Genomic DNA, 14354 nt, shown 5'->3' on the forward strand with positions numbered 1-14354 from the left:
GTAACTTTACTTAAAAATAGACAAAATAAGGGAAAAAACTAAGTAATAGTTTTACTTAAAAGATAGAATACGGAAAAACGGAAAAGTAAAATAGTGTCTTAAGATTTAACTCATAGAAAATATACTACTTTCTTAAAAGGCGAAATACGGAAAAAAAAACGGAAAACTAAAATGATGTACTTAAAACGTAAATCGGAAAAGTAGAATGTTTTGTTTTTGTAATTAAGCACGAAGCCACACAATGAGCTATTTGTGCTCTGCCCACCACGGGTATCGAAACTCGGTTTCTAGCGTTGTAAGTCCGAAAACATAACGCCGTGCCACTGAAGGGCAAACGTAGAATGATTTCTTAAAAGATAAATCAGAAAAGCCTCTCTCCTGATGGCTCATGGGTGAGCCTAAGAGCTTATAACGCTAAAAATCTAATTTCGATACCGCGATGTGCAGAACACAGATAGCCCATTGTGTAGTTTCGTGCTTAATAACAACGACAAAAAAAACTAATTAGAAAGATAAAAAACTGAAAAGCTTACTACTGCTAATATAAAATGCGGATATTAGATATTTCACATTAATGTGAATTTAATATCCGTTTAGTTAATGAAATTATCTTCAAATACGTCTACGTTCTAATTATCATTAAATTCATTTTTACCCTAAAGAAAATATCATTTGAGAAAAAAAGTGCTAAATCGGTGTAATTGAGTGAGCAGAAATATTAATTTGATTTTCATAAATTAAAGTTACATAACTGATATTTGCTGAAGTTGTTATATGTAGCAAATGTTTTATGCACACTCATCGTCAAATTAGTCTGTGTTTACGAATAAAATAAGTATTTGGTTTGAAGCGTATTGTAACTCTTCGTTCCAAGATCTTCGCATACTTTTCACTAAAAACGTCTACAGTGCGTGTATTTGTATGCTTTTATGTCTATATAGTTTCATTAATTGGTGAAAGCTCTAATTATATACTTTTTTGGACGTTTTTTCGAGTCTTTACTTACCAGTCAAGTTTTGTGTTTTATCAGGCTGCACTGTCATTTATTTTATTAAAAATGCTACTAAAATTAAATACGCCCATCTGTCATTTGTATTGTGAAATCAAATGTATCCTCGGCATTTTTGTTTCAGGAGTATTTGTACTACATTAATGTTAGTTATATAAAAAATATATATGTATATTCTTTGTTAGCATGAAGCCACACGCTTTTATTATACTTTTTTTCTACAATATAGAAACAGAGAAAATAGTTTTTGCCTCAGAAATCGATGCCTAAAATACTTTAATCATTAATTTAGAATTTGGATTTTATAATTTTTGTGTATTTCTTTAAGTAAAGGTGGGGATATTAATCTTAATGCTGTTTGTCGACTAACAAGTCTGCATTGTAGGAGATCGTTATACTGGGACCTGCTATGTAACAATGCCTCTGATTGGTTCGCCTAGTTAATAAGTGTTTAAGACCAATGTAGAAGCTGTTTTTGTTTTATTTCTTTCCTTGGCACAGCACTTGTGAGTGCAGTTATTTTTATTTTTATTTTTATTTCATTTTGCGGGAAGTCTTTAAGATCTTGATTTTTTTTTTATAAATCACTAATAAATTCATTATCGCTGCTATCACAAAAGTATGCCTCCCAGTGGCACAGCGGCATGTCTGTGGACTTACAACGCTAAAATCCGGGTTTCGATACCCATGGTGGACAGAGCACAGATAGCCCAATGTGTAGCTTTGTGTTTAATTACGAACAAACAAACCCAAAAGTATAATTAAAATAATATGGAATTTGCTTAAAAAACAAGTAAATATACCACAACGAAGACATGTTAAAATTTCGTCATTCACAAATCAAAATGTGCAGACATGAACCTATCGAATTAAGCAAAACCAGCAACAAGCTCTCATTACAATCAGCTGTTGTATAAATCGTAAACAACTAGCATATAGAGTCTTGGATGTATTGACGTTTCTTGGAGTGTGATTAAAATATCAAATGTGAAGTGAAGATTTATTATTGCCAAAATAATTGAGTCGAGCTTAGTACTAGGTGACAAACCCAGGGGTTTCGCCGGCAGGCGCTGACCCCTTATATGAAGACCGGCTGTCTTGCAGAAAGAAGAAGAAAGTTCGTTTACTGGTCTTACCAGTGGCCATCTGGCTGTACACTGTCCTATTGATTACCCATCTTTTGCTTTTCTTAGCTACACCATATGTTACTTTGCTTTCAGGAGACTTACTCCCTCTGAATGTTGATGAAGACCTTCCTTGGTTACTGTTTTCGCCTTACCTGCGCAAAGGAGGTCGATATCTTTCCAGCAGAGTGTGGCCGTATTTGATATAGGGTCTTTTTCAGTAAGCTTGTCAACTTCCTCGTTAAGCTTTAATTGAATACCTCATCGGCACTACAGGTATACACTATTCTTTACTTTTCTTCAGAAGTTCTTATTATTTACCTCTGCGTGACACCACAGTACGTATATCCATAAGAAAGGTTTTACCATTCAATTGCTAGGCTTTCCGACATCCATCTGGGGACCAATCACTCTGAATTGTTTGAAGAACAGACTGCAAGTCATTTGCATATATTATGTAGGTGTCACCGTTTACTAGCGGCACATTGCTTTCATCAATCCAGCGGAGAGTGGGTTTTATCATCCTCGTGATACTTGTGAAAAAACATGAATGCTCCATCAGCCTTATAAGGAATGTTGCTCCACGAAACGATGAATGTTCCACCAGCTCTTTTGCTATCTTTGGTTCAAGAACCATTTGTGGCTATTGTAACGGGTGACTGTCCAAGATGATCTTCAAATAGGTACTGACAGGTATTTCTGCTTCACCCTCTGCTTATTATATGTCTAAACTGGTTTTCTCAGATTCCAGTAGTGCCAGAAACCACAGCCAAAGGAACCGGCTTGGAAAAATCAGAGTATTTCTGTGACATTTTTCAGGCAATCTCTTACTAGGTTGATGTCTGCAAGTTGTTGTAGATCTGAAATGTTCCAATTGAAATGGACAAAGGTACAATGAAAGAATGCTTTATCTTTACCTTTGAAGGCCCTAATAAATAATTTTGTTTTTAAGAGCTATTGGTGCTTTATGATACTGCTGAGGCTTGTAATGTGTAATAAAACTGAGGTACATCCCATGACCAATCTTAAACAGTTGTTTTTTATGTTTTTAATTTTATCCATCTCCATTGCATCCATACTGATCGTGGATAGTGCATAAGTAGGTGACATTCTTGAGCTCTATTCTTTGCTACACTTTCAGGGCATTTATGCCTTTGTTAGCTCTGGTTATCGTATAGCTAATGTAGCTGGTGAAATTAAGTCATCTCTCAAAGGTTACACCGAGGTACTTCCGTATTTTTTACAAAAGAATGACGGTACCTGTAAAATATGGTGATGGTTTCTTCTCATCAGCATGTTTGTTCTTGTGTGTGCAAAATATGGCTGTGGTTTTGGCAGAATTGGTCATCACATCAGTGTTATTACACTATTGCTCACCCTGCTAAGAGATGGTTGCATCTTGATTTCGATTTCAGCTTTGCCAGATCCTCTTATGTGTACTAAATGTCGTCAGCAAAGGTTAACATACAGTGCCAGGTTAATCTGTCAAGATAGGCTAGATCCATGGAGTAGACATTAAACTGAACTGGGATTAGTGGAAATCCTTGGTACAGACTGGTATTGACGCTGCTTAGTTTGAGCTTCTATTAGGTGCCACCATGGGCACATTGATCAATGTATCTATGCATGAAGTTCTTGTCTTGGTCTTCATCTGTGTGAAGTGGGGGTACCGTTATCGTCGTAAATAACTGACATTGCCATGTTTTTGTTCCTGTTCCAGCCATAAGCTTATTTAAGTGACAGATTGAAGTATTCATAAGATTGGCCTTGCTTCACAGTTCATGTTTTGTACTTTGGAAGCTGATTACCTGTCAAGAGCACAAACTCTTCTAACTCATTGTTTACTGGGTCTGGAGTGAATCATGTCTTATGAACATGAACTCAATTTGGGCTTGATTGTACTATTTCCAGGATATATCGGTATCACTTTTCCACCAGTATGAGATGAGTTGTTTTCTTGACTTTGCTTGATGGTGAAGAGAGGCTTAAGTGTACGAGCACTGCCAGATAGTTTGGAATCATTATATGAATTTCCAGGTAGTTTTATACCAATATATCTTCCAGCATTCACACACACACACATGTCACACAAGAGGTGATCACTGCTGAAATTACATCCCCTAAGCCAAGTAGAGATGACACCCAACATGGGGTTATCAAAAGAAAGATCTATACAGGAGTCTCTGTCACCTTGGCACTTAGCAATTCATTTTGCTTCACCTAAGTTTAGCAGTACAAGATTGGTGGTTGAATTGTGAAGAACAAAGTGTAAACCTTTGCCATTAATATTTCACCTGCGTCCCGGGTTAGGTGTCTGGCATTTATGTCTCCAACTGATAGTTACATAAAATGTTGTCAGACAATATTCAGCATGACGTGCTGTGCCACCTTTAATGTTTCATTGGTGATTTACATGTGTATAAGTAATTGCTGGTGAGCCACTGGGATGATTGGAAACTTGAAAATAGGACTGTTCCATTAAGAACTATCATAATATTCATAAAAGATTGTAATGTTGTGCTGAAATACGATGGTCATTCCAGCCCCTGTGGTGTGAAATGAGGCTGAACTCCTCAGGGTCTGAGAACTTGATTTCTTGAAAGAGTATGATGTCATAAAATTTAGACATCTCTTCAAAGTAGCATTTGCTTCCCTGACATTGCAGTAACCTAACGTAATGTGAAACTGGTTTTGTTTGGTGCACTTTTTTACACACGAGACATTTATCTACTCAGTTTTTAGGCCTTAGTTTCCCTGTTCTTCTTCTCTTGTTGGATAGTCGCGGTCCCCTGCACAATGCACAAGCTCCGTTACTCCCGTGGGTACCTGTCAGGGTCACTGTCCCCTGCACAATGCACAAGCTCCGTTACTCCCGTGGGTACTTGTCAGGGTTGCAATCCCCTGCACAATGCACAAGCTCCGTTACTCCCGTGGGTACTTGTCAGGGTTGCAATCCCCTGCACAATGCACAAGCTCTGTTACTCCCATGCTTACTTGTCAGGGCACATTTTATTAATATGTTGTTGTTTATATGCAATACATTAACCACTCGTTATTCAGATCTCCTGCTCCAAGCCCCGTCCATTCTAACAAAGCAGGAAGTACCCTGTTAGAAAGAGGATATCATTCTTAAAGTGGACACACACTGACAAACATACCTTCTCAGCCTCTTGGCACAGTACCGGATCTTGCTTTTAACCGATAACTAGGCATCTCTGTGATGTGAAAAATAAAGTTTGACAAAGAATCCTCTGTCAAACTACTCACTAGATGTGACATTATCTGGTACAGCTTGTAGTTCTAGCTTGGATTCACCACTGATCCCATATTTCAGAAATTCATGCACTTTAATGTTGCGCGAAGCTAGGATCCAAGTGGTTTAACATTGGAATTAGTCCATGTGTCATATTTAATGCTTTGTAGATACATTAAATATAAACTCAAGCTAATTCTAACATCAGATCTTTAATTAAGCAGGTGTTAATACTAAAATATGAAAGTAATTATAAACTGAACTTAAAGTGATTAATGCTTTTATCGATGCCAAAAGTTGAACAATTTTGTTAACATTCTAACACTTAAAAACCCATTGTGTATTATTAATAATGCACCCATAAAAATGTACAACAAAAAAATATAATTAACATAAACTGACTCCCAATAAAATAAGACTACTCAAAGTACTGACAAATGTAATAATACCAAATGTGTACTAAAAGTCCAAGCAACACTTATATCATTTATATTGTATATTAAATTATGGAATCATGAAGTATATTATTACTGGAAGTGGACTTACATGGAGAGCAGAATACATCTTCTAGTGTATTCACTTATTCTTATGCTATTAAAGGCGAAGCAGTCAAACAAGTTATACATCTGGTACTACCTTCATATAAGTTGTATAAAGTGAAAGCTTTACTATATTATATTTTATGCTCTTATTTATCCATACAATAATATACGAGTATTTTCGGCCTTAGGCCTACATCAAATGATGTAACTGTCACCTGATTATTCTTATATAGGCTTAAGGATGAAACTTTCCTCCAACAACTCACAAGTAAGTGAAACATAAGACAGCAAGTTAAATTTTATGAACAAGGATCTGGTAAAGTAAAAAGAAAAAGGTAAATCTAGGATCGGGAATACAAACGTACCTATTATTTGATGTGTATCAATTGACGAAGTAACTAGAAACTCTGCAAATATAAATTAAACTAATAGAATTCAAACCTAAAATAATTTAACTATAATGAGAAATCGTTAGTATGAGATGACATTAAAGATTTTTAATCCGGAACTAAACTTAACCTCGCTAATTATAAAATAATTTCGATAAAATAATACTATTTTTCATCAGCAAAACTACTTTGATCAATCTAATAAAAAGAAGAATTATTCTTTATAATATTATAACTTAACAAAAACATTAAATACAAAAAAAAATTGCCTAACAGTAAAATATTCAAAAACCGAAACAATTCAGTGATGAAAAAATTAGAACTCGTAACAATATGTATTTTTTAAATAAATGTTTATATAAAATATTTCAGCATAGTCCGGCTCACTATCAAAAACGATGCATATAAAGTGAGTGAATAAAACTAAAACATGAATAATGCAAAGCTGTAATTAAAGAGAATAAAATTTCTAATTCTTTAAAAAACTGAAATGCATATTGAATAAGTTCGTATGGACTGCTTTTTGTGAAACTATTCAACATGTCAGTACACACTGCCTAAAGTTTTATTTAAAATATGATTTAATGTATTTAGCACCCCAATTGTTCAGTATTAAGTCATAGAGCTTATAACACTAAACATGGTTTCGATACTTACGATGGACTTAGTTAATCCATTGTGTAATTTTTTGCTTAATAAAAAACAAAGATATATAGATATATATTGCTCATAATCAAATCGGTTCAAAACGATTACTACTCTTTTTTATCGGTTGGAACAATCTGTATGCTTTTAATAATTTTAATTTAAATAAAACATGAGGTTATTTTTATAATTGGATGGGAATATTGATGACATTTAATGATATTCACAATATATTCTTTGATTTAGTATCCACTGAAGAAGGCAACGACGTAAGAATGTTTGGTTTCGGTTTCATTTTTATACTTTAATAAGTTTTATAAACAGTGTGTTTTCCAACCCCTTTTTTAAAAATCGGTGTGTCCAGTGACTATAAACGTAAGTTTCCGGATTTGCAATGCTAAAATCCGGAGTTCGATTTCCTGCGGTGCCCCGAGCTTAGATAGCCCATTGTATAGTTTTGTGCTGAAAACAACAGCGACATCAGTAATAACAACTTCGGACACTTCTGTTTTTCTAGACAAGTTATTATACTTTTTGACTAAAGTAAAATTCTACGTTTTTTATTTTTGTTTGGTTTTTCACAGATTTTTTTTACTTTAGATGCCAACTGTTTCTGAATATACATGTGTCAAAACACTCTTCAGTTAAAAATTCATTTGGTTATTCTTACTCGTATTAATTACTTCAATCTTCTTTGGCACTTTCTTTAATTTTATTAAGTAATCTTACACTGCTAAAAAATAGTTATTCACCACCTTGTTGGAAGTTGATATTGTAACGTCATCTCGGTTATTCTTACTCGTATTAATTACTTCAATCTTCTTTGGCACTTTCTTTAATTTTATTAAGTAATCTTACACTGCTAAAAAATAGTTATTCACCACCTTGTTGGAAGTTGATATTGTAACGTCATCTACATCTGATTCAAGCAACTGAATGCCAAACTTTTCTTTAATGTTAGATAATGGACAATCAGAATCACTGTTAAATGAAGGTAAGTTTCTTTTTTCAAATTCCACGGCAATATAACGAATTGCAACGGTTACCTAACTGTGATCTGCATGGCGGTCCCAGAAGGAGCCCAAGTACATGTAGAAATATTATTTTTAAAACTTTCCAACATCGGACAGGTAAGCAACGTTATCAAGAAAATAAGAAAGAAACAAAGTTGAGTTCATAGGTCATGTGACAAAGAATAAAGATGCTTGATGGACACACAAAATAGTTGGGGGCCGTGAATAATAATACAGATTTGTTAAAGAACTCCAAAGACAGAGAGAAATGAAAAGTATGATCGTCAGCATGAAGGCATGACATTGGAGAAGAAGAAATACATCGGAAAAAGCAATATGTTCAGAATAATTTTATTTAGGGCAATAAATGTGACTAAAGAACGTTTTTTATCGTTAAGTTATTGTTGTTTTAAAAAAAATTAAAAGAAACTAAGACATCTTAAAATAGCTATTATTTAACATTTCTATTAAATCATTAGATGAAGATTTCTAAGCTAGAGCATCTGAGGAGCATTTCTATTAAATCATTAGATTTGGAGTTCTCAGCTATAACATCCGAAGACAATTTCTATTAAATCATTAGATGGGGAGTTCTCAGCTAGAACATCTGAGGAGCATTTCTATTAAATCATTAGACTGGGAGTTCTCAGCTATAACATCCCAAGACAATTTCTATTAAATCATTAGATGGGGAGTTCTCAGCTAGAACATCTGAGGAGCATTTCTATTAAATCATTAGATTGGGAGTTCTCAGCTATAACATCCGAAGACAATTTCTATTAAATCATTAGATGGGGAGTTCTCAGCTAGAACATCTGAGGGCAATTTCTATTAAATGATTTAATAGAAATGGTCCTCGTATGTTCTAGTTGATGATTAAATTAAATCATTAGACGGGGAATTCTCAGCTAGAACATCTGAACACAATTTCTATTAAATCATAAGATGGGGAGTTCTCAGCTAGAACATACGAGGCCCATTTCTAATAAATCGTTAGATGGGGAATTCTCAGCTAGAACATCTGAACACAATTTCTATTAAATCATTAGATGGGGAATTCTCAGCTAGAACAAACGAGGCCCATTTCTAATAAATCGTTAGATGGAGAATTCTCAGCTAAAACATCTGAACACAATTTCTATTAAATCATTAGATGGGGAATTCTCAGCTAGAACATCTGAGAACATAGGGGCCTCAAGCTAAACACGTTGGGAACCCCTATTATATTGGACATCATCAAACTCAATTCTAATTATTTAGTCGCGTAATAAATGTACGTGAGTTTTTACAATATAAAATTTGTCAAAAATGCCTGACAGTACCTTCAGAAGTGCACCACGTTGTTTCAAAAATTAATTTTTCATTACTTACGTAGTATTATGAATGTTTGACTTAAGTAGGTGCATGTTGTACATAATGTTTGACTAATATTTCAGGGTCTTAACTTCTTTGATTTGATATTTTAGTATATTCTATAAAATTGCAATTTGAGTATTAAAACTGTATGTGCTCATAACGTAAGGTTGATTTATAATTATAAAATTTTATGACAGTAATGCTGTAATAAGCATTAATTTAAGGTAAGAAAATAGTTTAACAACTTAAAGATACATATGAAAAAAAAATATGTGAGGAACAAAACTCGTTTATAATATATTTCATTTATACATTGTATCATGCACATTTATATCTGCATATTTTCTCAGGAAACGCTCAAAACAATAAGCATACGTACATATAAACGATAAAAGAACTGCCATAGCCAAAAGAATAATGTTTGACATTAACTTTTGAACAAAGTTTTCAACACCTGTTTCCCATTAAGCTGAAAATGCTGACAACAAATGTTATTTATTTGTTCATCATGGCGTGCTATGAGAAGTGGATACAAAGTAGGATGAAACACTGATTCATATTTTGATAGAGGAAAATAGCAAACTAAGTTTTTTCAAGTGCTTTGGGCACCATGTCAATAAAACAACTTAGGTTTGAAATGGTTACTCATAACGAAACAAATTCAAATCTGGAAGAAAAAATAAAGCTAATATTTTATAAGGACGATGTTTTAGATTAATAAAATAATTGCTGAAATCTACAGTCTTTGTTTAAATAATTAGAAGAAAATTGATAGGAGCAGTCATTCCTAGAGCTCGCAGATCTTGTAACGGTACCTTAATTGTTGAAAGAACACACCAGTGTTGTCTAATTGATAGTTCCATAACGAAGTAGGTTCTCAACAGAGACAACGTAGGCGCATCAATTCTAATGCACGTTAATGAGTAAAATTACGGTCTTTGTCCTCAGCTTACGGAAATACCATCTTCGCTTTAATGTTGTAGCGTAGCATCGTAATTTAATAGGATTGAGCACGAAAGATTAAATCGCCCGTCTTCAAAGTGGTCTCGCGCTTTCTGGAACGTACAGTTTAAACATCATGCATGCTGCTATTTTTCACTTTTCATTTAAGTCTACAGTCATTACGGAACTTCCGTCTTTTACTTCCTCTATGTGTCATGTTACAGACGGTATAAAAACGATTTGTACATGATAATACAGTAGCGTGTCAGAGCAGATGCGAGACTTGGCGCCAAGAGACATGTTTAGTACTTATATACAGTGGTTAAAGTGTGGCGTATGCGTCGGTATGCATATACCGGTAAGAAAGAAAAAAAATGGCGGTGTGACATATTGAAAAAAAAAAACTACTGTTGCTAAATATTGTTCCCAAACATCTTTGATTTCGTACGAAAATACGCTTGGCTTCGATGTCTTCACAATTATAATAAGAGTACGTTTTATCTCAGATCACTATACATATTCTCAAAAAACACCTGCCACTCCCCCATCCAAATACGTGTATACCGCCAACTTTCCCTGACCACTTTATACACAGCTCAAAAATTTGGTTCATAGAGAATTACGAGTAATCGACAAGAAAAATGATGCAGAGCCAAATGATACAACATTCGGAAGCTGGAAGTAACAGTTTAATGTACTTCTAAGTTGATCAAACATCTTATCGAGCCGGGTGTGGCCTAATGGTTAGACTGCCAAACTGTGAATAGGGTCTCTTCTTCATGTCCCGCTGCCGCAAACTCCGTAGATGCGTTATAAGAGTAACGGTGAAATATTATAAATCTATCAGAGTAGCCCAAGAGTGCTGTTGGCTAACAACCTTTGTCAATAAGCTCAAAATTAGGGACGACTTTTGGAGATAAAAACTTGTGTAGCTTCGCGCGAATATTCGATACAAACAAACATTTTGTCATGTCAAACTTATCTTTAAGGTAATACTTCTTTGAGGTATATTCTCCTGAAAGTGTAATTTTGTTTATTAACTATAGATTCAAGAAATGATAAACAAAAAACACTGTGAAAGAAAAAAACAACAGAGTTTATGTTGAGTAACAGATAAAGAAATCATGTTTGAAAACTATACTTGCCCCCAGTGGCACAGCGGTATGTCTGCGGACTTACAACGCTAAAATCCGGGTTTCGATACCCGTTGTGGGCAGAGCACATATAGCCTATTGTGTAGCTTTGTGCTTAATTACGAACAAACAAACTATACCTCTAAGTAGCTCCAAATCAAGTTACTTGAGGTTGTGTATGAAACGTTACTCTTAAAAGAATGAAGTGAATTCGAGCGTAACGTTTTAAAAATATGGTTAGCTTATTAATGCACAAAATCTGTGATAGTTTCAGAACTGTGCCTTAAATGTTATTATATAGCTGAGATACACCTCAATGTTTTTCTCATATTAATTCGGACAAATAAAAAGTAACATACTAGTCTACGAGCATCTTAGTAGTCTGAACACAAACTTCTTAGTAAATGTCTTGATTTTTCTCCTACCCCTAAAAACATAGATAGTTTGAAGTCATTTCTGACCTCCAAGAATTTGCACGCAGATTAAGACTTCGAGAATTTTTTCACTATAAAACCACTGAAAGAAATGATTTTGACTCACAGTTTAAAGGAAAATCTTTCTGGTCCTCCCCAGCTAACAGGGAATCACATCTAGAGAGTTTTATTACTGCAATTGAAAATGAAGTAATTCAAACCATTAACTCTGACTCAAAAGTACGAAACAATATCTCCCATAGTGAACCTTCTGCTCTAATTTCACTGAAACACGAAAATGAAATTATTATTAAACCAGCTGATAAGGGCGGTGCCATTGTCATTCAAGATAAAACCAACTATATCGACGAAGCTTACCGACAATTTCATGATACAAACCACTATAAAAATATAGATTTTGGACCCCACACCGCAATTTGTTCAAATTATTGAAGATGTAGTTTACAGAAAAGTCAACACATCAGTCGTGAAACATTACAGTTCCTTTCACCTAAACACCCAGTTCCAGGTCGCTTGTACATGTTCCCAGAAATACACAAACCCAACAATCCTATTATTTCTAATTGCGGTATGCCTACTGAAAACTTACCTGCTAACGTTGATCACCACATCAAAGATATCCCCCCGCGTTGGACGTCGTACATTAAACACACAATACACTTTCTAAACGTGATCTCTGACATTAACAGCAACGGAAAACTTACTCCAAACACTATTCTCTGTACCATGGATGTTTCTTCTATATACACAAACATTCCCCATGACAAAAGCCTAAAAGTCCTAGAATTTTCTCTGTAAAAACTAGACAAACACAACACTCAAATTATTACAGACTTAGCTGAACTAGTACTTACAGTTAACAGTTTTGAATTTAATAATGAATTCTATATTCAAACAAAAGGCACAGCTATGGGTACCAAACTATGCCAACATTTTTATGGGAGACTTTGAGACAAAACTTTTGGAAAACTGCACAGACAAACCAACGTTTTGGAGATGCTACATTGATGACATTTTTTTCATTACTGTTCTTTATAGACATGCTAACACCTTCCACTGTTCTATAAAATTTACTCTACACACTACTCCACTACCCAAATAAGTTTCTTGGATGTAAACCTAACATTAAAAGATGGTGTTCTACGTATTGATTTGTACCGAAAACCAATGGATATACCACAAAACTTACATAATCAAAGCTGTCACCCTCCACACACCAAACGCAATATCACATTCAATCAAGCACTTAGATTAAAGAAGATGTGCTCTGATAGTAAGAACTATGATTGTCACATTAATTCTTTGAAACAGATTATGACTGAAAGAGGTTATCAATAAAACACTATCACCCAACAAGCTGAGAAAGCTAACAATATACCACGTGAATCTGTCTTGAAACAATTAACTAAAACCAATTCCTCTCGCATTCCGCCGGTTATTACATATCACCCAAAACTAAAACACCTACCCCGGATACTAAAGAAACACTTTTACCTCCTTCAACTTAATGATAGACTAAAATCTATTTTTACGGAAGTTCCTGTCGTTTCTTTCAGAAAGAATAAAACTTTGCATTCACACTTAGTACACGCTAAAATAAATTTTAAGCCGACACCAGGTGGAAGTCAACCTTGCAATAGCAAGCGATGTCAAACTTGTAAGTTCATACAGGAAACGGACAAATTTTTCGATAAAGACAACCGAAAGCAGTTCTAAATCAGTAATTCCATAACCTGCTCTACAAAAAAATGTTATTTATTTAATCCAATGTCGAAAATGCAATTTCCAATATGTAGGTCAAACTAAAACAACTACACGGGAACATTTTAATAACCATAAATCAACAATCAAAACAAACAAAGAACTTCCGGTCGCAAAACACTTTAACATGCCTGGACACTCTCTTGAAAACATTAAAACTGATGGGTATAGGGACAAATCTTACAATAAACAGAAACAGGGAAATTAAAGAAGCTTATTGGGCAGCACTGTTAAATACTGTAACACCAAGTGGTATCAATCTCGATCCCGGGGTTGTTGACCTTCGCAAGTCTCTGAAAAAATTTTCAAAACTAAATTCACGATTAAATTTACTTTACATTATTAGTATTGTTCTTCCTCAAATTTCTCTCTATATATTGGTTTGATTTCCTATATATTGAGCTACATTATTATTTTCTCTAGTTCCCACCGCTTTTTGCCATTATTTAATTTTAATTTTATTGTTTATTTTATTTTGTCTTTATAGAAATTAGTAAACAATTCTTATAACTATTACCCCAGATATGTCTTTTACGAACTTTACACACCCCTTTGGCACAAAACTAAACCTAACACAAATAACTCTAGGTTATGATTGGCTGGCTGTCAAGGCAAAATCATATTGAACATCCCGTTTACATTACATCGACATCCGAGCCTATATATTTCATCATAGTCATTAAACATAACCCTTTATTCTCCTGAAGAAGAACAATCAACTATTCAAAAGCGCTCGATTTTTGGGTCTCGTTT

Source organism: Limulus polyphemus, unplaced genomic scaffold, assembly GCF_000517525.1.
Source record: "Limulus polyphemus unplaced genomic scaffold, Limulus_polyphemus-2.1.2 Scaffold292, whole genome shotgun sequence".
NCBI lineage: Eukaryota > Metazoa > Arthropoda > Merostomata > Xiphosura > Limulidae > Limulus > Limulus polyphemus.